The 9,101-nt window shown below is 43.0% G+C and overlaps 1 long non-coding RNA gene across 2 annotated transcripts; it reads left to right on the top strand.

Annotated features, from left to right (window-relative positions):
• The first annotated feature begins 7,690 nt into the window (after positions 1-7,690).
• On the top strand, positions 7,691-8,674 carry LOC124396083. 2 transcript variants are annotated; one of them, XR_006927720.1, is made up of 3 exons: positions 7,691-7,728; positions 7,803-8,019; positions 8,113-8,674. It is a non-coding gene; the product is annotated as an uncharacterized LOC124396083 (long non-coding RNA). The 2 variants fall into 2 exon arrangements; XR_006927719.1 differs by lacking the exon at positions 7,691-7,728 and having other exon boundaries at positions 7,768-8,019.
• The last annotated feature ends 427 nt before the right edge of the window (positions 8,675-9,101 follow it).

Raw genomic sequence — 9,101 nt, 5'->3', positions numbered from 1 at the left:
ACATTGTCTGTATAAATCTGTTAACTGGCTTAAGCAATCTCCCAAATCTTGACCTAAAGCAATCTTGTAGACCAGAGACACTCACATTTCTCTGATCTTGCACAATTGACATTGTTATAGGAATTTCTGCAACAGTTGACATACACTCATCAACCTCAGAAGTACAAACATCACTTAGAACCGGTAAAACAGAAGCATTATCAGACACCAATTGTCCGAATTTGCCTTACACACAGGAGTTTCAGTTATTTCAGACTCACAATTCACGACTGTATCTCCAATAGCCTCACTCTGATCAGCAATAGTGCACTCCACAGACTCTATTTGTGTCTCATCTGTGGCAACATTAAGATCTGCAACCCAGCGAGAGGTTCGATCATTACTCTGAGTTTGATCATCTCCATCACATGATACACAGACAGTGGAATCCTCGACATCATCAACATAATCACTACCTTCTTTCCAAGCCGGCACTGGCAGAAAGTTAACAGGCATCAATAGATTACGATGTACTGTCTTGATTCGACCTGTCCCAGGATTCCTTATCTGGTAAGTGTTCAGCGCACCCCTTTTTCCCACAACAACATACACAACCTTTTCCCATCGGTCTGCTAACTTATTTTTCCCCCGTTCACCCTTATTCGCAAGGAGTACTCTATCACCCAACTCAAGGGAATGACCTTTACCCTTTCGATCATAGTACTCAGCTCGTTTGGCTTACTGTCTTTTAGCATGCTCTTGAGCAATTATCATAGCTTCCCTCAAGTCTCTCTCAAGAGACTGCACATACCTGTTAACATCAACAGTCTCATTGTTCAACATGACATTTTCGAACATAATATCCACTGGCAATCTTGGTGTTCGGCCGAACATCAAGAAAAATGGTGGAAACCCAGTGGTCTCGTGTCTTGTACAATTGTACGTGAAAGTAAGTGTGTTCAACATTTGAGGCCATTTGACTTTAGATCTCGGACGCAGCGAACGAATCATATCACCCAGGGTGCGGTTAAATCTCTCTGTTTGTCCATTAACCATGGGATGATATGGGGTTGTGTGCGATTTTCCCACACCTGACAATCTCAACAACTATACCATAAGCGAGCTCTCAAAGCTTGCACCCGTCAGAGTGTATTCGCTGCGGAAACTGATAAATACAGAAAAATTTGTTCCACAAAACATGTGCAACAGCTTCCGCAGTGTGATTTGGGCACACATAAGCACAAGCAAGCTTAGTGAAATGGTCAGTGACCACCAACACATTAACCGTCTTGTTGTTAGAATCCTCCGCTGACCAAAAGTCAATACAAACCATTTCAAGGGGGGCACTTGTGTGTATTGACACGAGTGGGGCTCTTGCCTCTGGCTCGGGCCTCTTACTCAAAATACACCTCTTACACTCATTGATGTACGTTTTTATGTCTTCCTCCATAGACTCCCAGAAGAACCGCTGCCTAGCCAACCACAGTGTGCGATGCTGACCCTGATGACCAGCGTTATGTGCACCCCCTTTAGAACAGTACCCCGAAGATCTGTGGGCACCACAAACTGGTAAGTTTTTGTCTTAGACACTAGGTTCTTAGAAACCCTGTATAAAACACCCAACAAGTTTACCCCATTGACGTAGAATCTTCACAGTTCTTTTAGACTCAAACACTTTTTCTCTGCGAGAAGGACGTCTTCCTCTTTCAACAAAGAACTTCACTCTGTCAATCACGGGATCCTGACTTTGTTTTTCCAGCAATTCATCATGAGTGAGGCTACGGAGCTCACTCTGCTCTACGTCCGCCAGACTCTCTAAATGCTGCACATAAGACATGCTTCTAATAGCCGCACCATGCTCCCAGTCACTGTGAGAATGAAGAACAGCTGACAACTCTTGATGTGAGATTTTCTCTGTAAAGTGAGTGGTCCCTACATAAACTTTTTCTCTTACATTTATAGGCTCTGACAGCCCATCTATCGCTTCACCATCAGCACGACTACAAGAAAGATGGAACATGCCCTGCACCTGCTCGACGGCAACAGACTCAGCCTCATGCAGCAAAATGTCCTAAGGTATCCTCATCAACCTGTGCAAAATTCTCAAGTTCGCAAACGGTTTCCTTCTTAATGCATCTGCCACTATATTTCTCGGTCCGGGGATGTACTGAATGTCAAAAGCGCCAGTTTCGCTACCCACCGTTGTTCACATGCATCCAGCTTGGGCTTTGTGAGAATGTACTTGAGTGGGTTATTATCGGTCTACACAGTAAATCTGTGTCCCCGCAGCCAGTGACTGAATTTATCACAAATAGCCCACTTCATCGACAAAAACTCAAGTCTGTGTGCTGGGTACTTCGACTGTGCATGATTTAAAGACTTCGACGCGAAGGCAATAGGCCTTGCCACGGCACATCCCTCCTGAACCTGTGACAAAACAGCCCCAAGCCCACTAGTGGAGGCATCCACAGACAGCAGAAACGGTTTAGAAAAATCTGGGTGTGCAAGCAGAACCTGACTCACCAAGGCAAACTTTAAACTCTCCAGGGCTGTCCTGCAGTCATCAGTCCAATCTGTTGGAGAAAGTGTACGACTTTTCTTCAGTCGTTTCACGCCTCTCCCTACTCTAGGTCTTTTCTGTCCTGTCAACAGCTGAAACAAAGGTTTAGCCAACAAAGAACAATTTTCTATGAAATGCTGGTAGTATACCCCCATACCTAAAAAGGACCTGATCTTGCTTGCTGATGGTGTAACACAATCACTCTCCAGCAAGTCCTGCTCAGATATTTTTACAATTGCCTCAATTTTTGATGGATCACTGGCCACCCCCTCTTCAGACACAATATGACCCAAGAATTTCACAGACTTCCTCAAAAACCTACATTTTGAAGGAGACAATTTCAAATTGTGTTCTTTTAGTCGGGGGAAAAACAACCTCAAGCCTGTCTAAGCTCTCCTGTTCTGTCTTTCAAAAAACTAACAAATCATCTAAATGACAAAGAATGCTCAGAAAGTTCTGGTCACCAAACACAGTCAACATCATTCTCATAAATGTTGCTGGGCTGTTGCAGAGGCCCTGAGGTAAACATTTGTATTCATGAAGCCCCATTGGTGAACAGAAACAAAAACCTTTTGCTTCGCCACAGTCCAAACTGTGCCTGGAAAACACACACTCATACTTCTCAATGAGATCTACCAGTTTGTTCTTCCAAAACGGAGACACTTCACAATCATTGACATTCAGGTCGCTCAGCCCCAGGACATCCAACCTGCTGTCACCTATTAAACTTAACCACCCACCGTTAGACTGCCACATGACCTGTCCGAATGTACTACACCTGCATTTTGGCTAATCACTCTGTCAGTGGTTTGATCAAGGTCCTCTAAGGCGACGCAAGGATACACATCAGCCACCTTCGCATTTTTCCTAAACACAATTTCATTGTTGGTCGGGTTGATCATCTTTACTGGCAGCCAACGATCGCCCCACAAAGGTGAAACAACCCTCCCAACCAGCACATTTCGATGCACGCACCGTGAAGTACTCGGTTCTATGACTACTGTGCTCCCTACTGACAGTACTGACCCTGGAGGCAAACGACCCCAAACAGGTGTTCGCTTCTTGGCTGGAGTGTTACAGCTGACCTCAGTCTCAGAGTACCTACCCTGTCCGGAATCGAATCACCCCTCCATCTCTCTATACATGAAAGCATGCGCAAAAATTGGCCATTTTCAGAATGCACAGTCGAATCTGGTCTCTTTACCACATTCCAAAATTGGTCTGTATGCTTCATCTGACTTATGAGAGGTTTCAAGACATTTGTGCCAAGTATGATTGGGTCCATTTGACCCCTCACAATCAGAACTGGGACAATGAAACTGACCCCGTACACTTCAAGCTTCAGATTGCACACTCCATCCGGAGTAGTTTGTTTACCACCACAACCCACCAAGACAATATCAGAAGGGCACAGGATATTCTTGTCCAGCACCCCAGCATCCCTAAGTTAAGGAAGTACTTCTGCACTCAGAGTGGTCGCAATGGAGCCACTGTCCAACATCCCCTGAAGCTCAACCTTGTCCTGTAATAACACACTTGCATAAAATAAACTGTTACTTTGATCAACCTGCATACTGTTCTGAAAAATGACTGTTTTTGATTTGTCAATACTCTCACAGAAGAAGGAATAAACAGACTCAAAATCATTTTTTAGAGGAATTACTACACAGCCCCACCTCGCACTCTGTCCGAAGGGAGCTGTCTAGTTTCCCTGAGGCATGACATTGTCATGCTGACCGGAACCCACCCTGGATGTTACTCTTTGACCTTCGCAGTTGTAGCTTGCGTGTCCAGCTGCAAAACACTTGAAACACAAATTATACATTTTACAATGAGCAGTCGTGCTGTGCTCACTGCTCTGACACACTCTGCATTCTCGAATCTTATTGCACGTTCGTTTAGGCCAGGGGCCCCGCGCAGACTGAGTATTGCACACCAACGTTTTTTCAAGCAAAGACAGAACTTTATCCAATGCGTTCTCACCAGTTACGCCCACACCCTGTCCAGACTTAGAACACGAGACAGAGACATCAACGTCTGGCTCTGACACAACCGTGGTGAATTGTTTGACAGTGTGATTTGTCAACTTCCGTTCTCTTAACAACTCATCAAGCTGCTCTTGCACCTCAGATGCGTTCCATGACTGTACAGGCTTACTCTTGAAAACAAAAGCTAACTCTTTTGTCAGGGCAGTTACGAATGAACATAACCGCTACCTCTTAGCTTCTGTTATCCAGAGTTCTGCCTTCCCATTTTAAACTTCGATCAGCTACATCAGCTGCCTTGTTAAGTCTTATCCAAAAGTCCCAGGCGCTCTCTTTTTGATGTGGTCTCACAGAATAGAAGTCAGCCAATGGAATACCAGAACTGCTCTGGTCCCCGAAGTGCTGCTTCAAAACAGAAAATACAGAGTCAACAGTAGGAGTTGTTGAACCATTACACAGCCATACTCTCATTACATCTCTGGCCCGCCCCATAACTCTGTTCATTATCTCATCAACAAGTTCAGAATCTGTCACATCAAGTTTGTTCAAATACATGTACAATGTACAATGTCTTCCCATTCCATGACTGAGTATTTGTCCAAACTATCTCCTCTAAGTGTGGTGGCACCTCAGCTTTCAGGATCAAATTCATTTTTTACGCATCAATAACCGTAGTATTTGATGGGACAGTCACCTGCGAACTGACACCCTCATGAAACGTCCTAGCAGATGGATGATTAGAAAATTCAGGCATCATCATACTTTTTCTAATTGATTGCCCAATCTCAATACCAATTTGTTTTATGAGGTTACTTATTTGTCCAGACATTTCTGACTCATTAGGGCAGAACTCATAGTTACTGGCTGCAGCCTGGACTGGACTACCACACATTTCAACTCTCTCACTGGCAGAAACATTGACTGTCCTACCCCGTCCTGTACTACAGTACTCAGGATCTTCAAATGGCCTTGTTTTGTTAGACGTATTTACAAGACTGCCCCACCCTCTACCAGCTGTAAATGTCTTGTCCCACCCCAAATCACTTTGTTTGTCAGCCATTCTGCTCAGGCATCAGAATACTCTCAAAACACAAAAATATTAACAAAACTTAATATTTAAAGAAACCTTTTGACTCACAATGGAATAATAAAAAAAAAGAAAAATTATGAATAAGGGAAGAAAAAAATTAATAAATTGCCCTTTAACCCCATATAAGACGCAGTCCACTTTATTCTTTTTATTTTTCCTAGTCCTCCAAAAAAAAAAAAATCAACTGATGAAGTGAGGTACCTTCAACACACAGTACTGTTAAAACCATTAGATGGTGACTCTCCTCGACGATCTGGCCCGCTCCAGCACCCCATCACACTCCACGTCAACAAACCCGGCGGTCAACAGCGATCAACCAGGCGATCCGGGTCACGGCACCAGTTTTGTAGCGGCTGTTCCTCTGCGTTGTGTTAATTTTTGATGGTAAATAAATAAGGATTTTCCACACAAAAGCTGGTTTGGCGGGGAGATTTATTTTCTGTGCCTCTCTCCTCTGTGTAGCAAAACATATAAACAGACAGGCACTGTTATCCACAATTCTCATTTAGTCTGCCTCTGTCCTCCAGTGCTATTGCGGGAAAGAGCAGAGTAACACAAACACACTTTACAACACACATTATATAAAAATAATTCACAACCTTATAATTATCATATAGAAATATGCAACAGCATTATAATTATTATGTAGAAATATACAACAGTATTATTGTCTCATAAATACCAATTGACTTACCTGTGTAGCAAAACATATAAACAGACAGGCACTGTTATCCACAATTCTCATTTAGTCTGCCTGTTAACCACAAAATACATATTAAGTACACAATAATAATAATAAATGCAGAGTATAATAGATATCAAAAGACTAGGATTTATCGTTAGTGTGCCCCAAAAATACACGTAAACAGTACTTATTTGAGATGTTAGCCGCTTAGCTGCTAACACATCTCTCGCACGTGCAACGCACACACATAATTGCAGTCTTACACAATGCTCTGTTCACTTGTTAACAATACTCAAATAAACTACATTTACCACATTAATAACTTGAACTAATGATCAAATATAACATCACATAGAATACTCTCTCACATTTAATCATTTAAACATGAAATGAACACTTATAACACTGTTTAACACCAGATAAACAGGGCTCATGAAATCGTACCTCTCTCCTCTAGTGCCATTGCAGGAAAGAGGACGAACTTCCAATTGCGCTGCGAGTTGAACCGCTCACTACGTATGACGTAAGCTGGCGTACATACTATATTTAATAAAAGCCCGTAACATTTTCAAAATAAAATACCCCAAAACAGATGGTAATAAAAACAAATAATATAATAAAAAAAATAACAAAAAAAATTATAATCTGGTGTAACAACATATCCCTGCTACACCTAGAGAGTGAGGGCCTCGGCACCAGCACGTAGGACAGAGGAGCCCGGGGTGGCTCTGAGGTCAAGGTCATAAAACCAGTGAGCAGCATCACAGATGTCCTGAAGTGGCACTCCAGCGGACCAGGCCGTAGAGGCCGCCACACTCCGGGTGGAGTGAGCTCGAACCCCGAGCAGGGCGGGGAGGCCAGAGGACTCGTGAGCCGACACAATCGAATCCACTACCCATCTGCTCAAAGTCTGCTTATTGGCCGGGAAACCTTTCCTGTTAGGGCAATAGCAGACAAGCAGCTGCTCCGACTTCCTCGCACCAGACACAGTCGGTGCTGTCGCTCCTGGTCGGGGGCCGTAAACGGAAGAGGGCAGAATGCCGGTAACACGACAGGACGTGAGGGAGCCGAAGGTACGTACCCAGGTTTTGGATAGAGAAACACTCTGGCCATGCCAGGGGCAAACACCAGGCGAGATGGGGCCACGGACAGAGCCTGCAGATCCCCGATCCTCTTTGTAGTGAGGTCCTTTATGGGGCCTTTTATCTTAAAATGTACCTTTTTTTTAAAAGCATAAAAAAGCGTAGCCACTTTAAGAGGTAGGCCCCAGTGAGTGCATTGCCCCTTTAAGAGGGAGTGTCCCGATTAGCGTGAGCGAATGAATAAACGCTTCGGATTCCGTACTCTTATAAAGTGTCTGAGCAGCTGTGAGGAATGGTTGCTGCTTGGTTGTCTGTTTGTTTCATCGTCAGATTTCTTCTCTAATAAGGTGAGCAATCGATGTTTTCTTTTGTGTTCAGGTAGAAAGAAGTATTGTTTTGTGGTGTTTTTTCTCTTCCATAGGCTGCGTTTATCCTTCATGTGCAAGTGTTGTGCATTTAATAAGAGGTAAGGGAGGATAATTTTCCCCTTTTGGTGTTTGGTTGCTATCCTGCTTTTTAATCTGTAAGAGTTTGGTTTTAGGGTGATCAGATTTGCTCTTTGGCGGCTGGACTGTGGATGTGCTGTTTGTTTGCCATTTGAGTGTGGTATTGTTGTGCAGGCCTGGTTAAACGGAGGGGTTCGTAGGGTTTTTTTAATAAATAATGCTAAACGTGTGTTTTTTTAGTTATGATGTGATTATGCAGTTCTAATGTTTTATTTTGTTTTTTAGGAACTGCATTTGGTCACTGCTGTCCTTCTTTACCCTTTATTTTTGGGTTTTGTGATTTAATGTTTGTTTGGTTTTCTTTATTTAAGGCACCCATCACGTTGTATGGATGCTGTGTTTAGCTGATTGTTAAAAAGAATATAGGGGGATTATTTGCAGATATTTTACTGTATGATAACCAACTGATTTTGTGTATCTGTTCCTTTCCAGTGGATCATCTGGGAGCACTGGTTGGATTGTGGGTGTTGGTCCTTTGATGGTGGAATCTGTGCTACGGTTTACACTGCATGCTGTGTGAATTTTATGAATTTACGGTGTGTGGCACTTTGCGTGTGTGTGGGTGTGCGCGTGTGTGTTGATGTGGTTTTCTTTACAGGCACCATTTTGAGTGAACCTTTTGGGGTTAAAGTGGGCCTGCACCCGTGGCCTGTCAGTCTTCCTTTGTATCCACTGGAATGTTTGGTGTTAATTGGTAATTGTAACAGTTGGTATCCTTTTAATATGATTCATGTTGCAGTTTTAAATAAAATAAGGTACCAATAATAAAGGTTTATATTTTAACTGATTCTGGATGTGTTGAGGAGGTTAATAAAATTCAACACTAAAATAAGAAATCTGTCTCTGTTCCTTTTTATTTGGTACACACTGAACCTGTTTAATTTAAATTAGTATTTCCCATGGGTAGATCCCAGGGTGGCATAGTTGAGTAACAAGTACATATTGGGGTCTTTTGGGCCCCTCACGCTACAATCTGGCGTAGTCGGCAGGACGTGTATAAACGGAGACATTTTTCTTTATTTTTGTCCCCCTGTAGTTCTTTTTGGTTGTTGTTGTGTTTTTTTTTTTTTTTGTTTGTTTAGAAGGACAGCGGTGTATCAAACTTCACTATTCAACAAGCATTGTAAGAGGCTTCTGGTGGACACGATTTCCTGGTCTTCATTAAGATGGACAACGAGCTGCAGGAGCTTCGAGACTTGGTGATCCAGTTAAGG

This window comes from Silurus meridionalis, chromosome 13, assembly GCF_014805685.1.
Source record: "Silurus meridionalis isolate SWU-2019-XX chromosome 13, ASM1480568v1, whole genome shotgun sequence".
NCBI classification, from domain to species: domain Eukaryota; kingdom Metazoa; phylum Chordata; class Actinopteri; order Siluriformes; family Siluridae; genus Silurus; species Silurus meridionalis.
The sequence above is the reverse complement of the archived record's forward strand: the minus strand, read 5'-3'. Positions and strand labels throughout refer to the sequence as shown.